Here is a 1,653-nt window from a genome sequence, read left to right as displayed (position 1 = left end):
CCCACCATTTCCGTTTGTCTGTCATGACTACTATGTCCTATTGTAACATTCCATACATACTTAAAAACAAACAAAGGGCAGAGTTCCATCTTTAAAACACTACACAGGTATTTTGGACAACGCATTCTTGGCAGTGGAACCTGAACATTTATCAGACATGGTAGGGAAAATTCTCACTCTGTGTTATAAAAAGAATAGCCAGATATCAACTATTATAGATATGAAAAAAATGGAAAATCTTAACAAACGGTTTAAACTATTTTCTTAAAAAATATTTCTTAAAATCTATTTTTGATTGAGAGACTGAGCATGAGCAGGAGAGAGAGGCAAAGACAGGGAGACACAGAATCCAAAGCAGGCTCCAGGCTCTGAGCTGTTAGTACAGAGCTCAATGTGGGCTTGAACCCACTAATTGTAAGATCATGACCTGAGCCAAAGTCGGATGCTTAATAAACTGTTTTCTTAAAGAGATTTCCTCCATGTCAGAGATCTTCAATAACCTCCAGGTCAGTCATTCGGAGGCAATTCTTTACATAATTGATGAAGTTGGCTTCCACTTTGGGAAGAGAACCACCCTTTTCTATACTTACTTGCATTTTTACTTTCATGTCCTCTACAGAACTAGGTCCTTTGGGTGTTTGGGGAGCTTCTTCCTGTTTTTTTTGAATGACATGAGACCTTTTGATTTTGGTGTTAATGGTTTTGAGTCTCTTTCATTCTGGCTTTCATTTTTGGCTGGAGTGTCTCATATAGATTTTTTTACTGGAGCTCTTTCTTCAGCTTCCTCATCATTATCATGTTCACCATCATCATCATCTTCCTCCTCATCTTCCTTATCATTTTCACCAGCAATAAGTTTTGTTTTTTCCTGTGGAAATGTGCTACCACTTCCAAGGTTAGAACACTTTCCAGATATACTAAGGAGTTTCCCATCCTCTTCCTCTGCATCTTCTCACTCTGTGTCTTCCCCCACAGCTACTAAATATTGTCCACCACTGTGCATAGGCCTTAAACAATATGTCAGTCATAAGACCACAGTAGTGTTATTTCAAAGCCTCCAAGGGAAACCTTGGCTGTACAGACATTTTTGAAGTTTCCGTTGCCTTTGCTTCATCAGTGTGCAATTCATCCTTTACACCAACCCCTGAACTATTCTTAAAGATAACTTGTGCTCATTTTCATGATTATCCACCTTAAAACTGTAATCTTTGCCAGACTTTATTTACAGCTAAAAAGATATATCTGGGACTTCAAAGGGCTCATGTCCATGTCCATCAAATCTTCCATGGGATGGTGATGCACGCATAGGAGGGAAAGAAGGTGGATGGAGATAAACTCCAGAATGGAATCACACCAGGGAAAGCAAGTACTCCATGCTCCAAATGTCTCTTCTATTATGGCTAAGTAAAACTTAGTCATATGGATAAAACATAATTATTTTTGTTGAAATGATAATATTTGAGGAGAGGGTAGAATGAGGTGAGAAATAAAATCATCTGGTTATTTGAGGGAAAAGAATGCCAGGCAGATGGGACAGCAAGTGCAAAGTAAAGTTCTGAGGCAGTTGCCTGGCATGCTACAGGAGCACCAAGGAGTCAAGATGTCTGGAGGAACCCAGTGGGTAAGGAGATCTGATAGGGATTAAATAGAGAA

General features: G+C 39.1%; 1 pseudogene; it reads right to left on the bottom strand.

Annotated features, from left to right (window-relative positions):
- Nucleotides 1–462: 462 nt before the first annotated feature.
- On the bottom strand, nucleotides 463–1,287 carry LOC112868391 (nucleophosmin-like; annotated as a pseudogene).
- Nucleotides 1,288–1,653: the final 366 nt, after the last annotated feature.

This window comes from Puma concolor, chromosome D3 (assembly GCF_028749965.1).
Source record: "Puma concolor isolate L17-30 chromosome D3, mPumCon1.1.hap2, whole genome shotgun sequence".
Taxonomy (NCBI): Eukaryota; Metazoa; Chordata; class Mammalia; order Carnivora; family Felidae; genus Puma; species Puma concolor.
The sequence above is the reverse complement of the archived record's forward strand: the minus strand, read 5'-3'. Positions and strand labels throughout refer to the sequence as shown.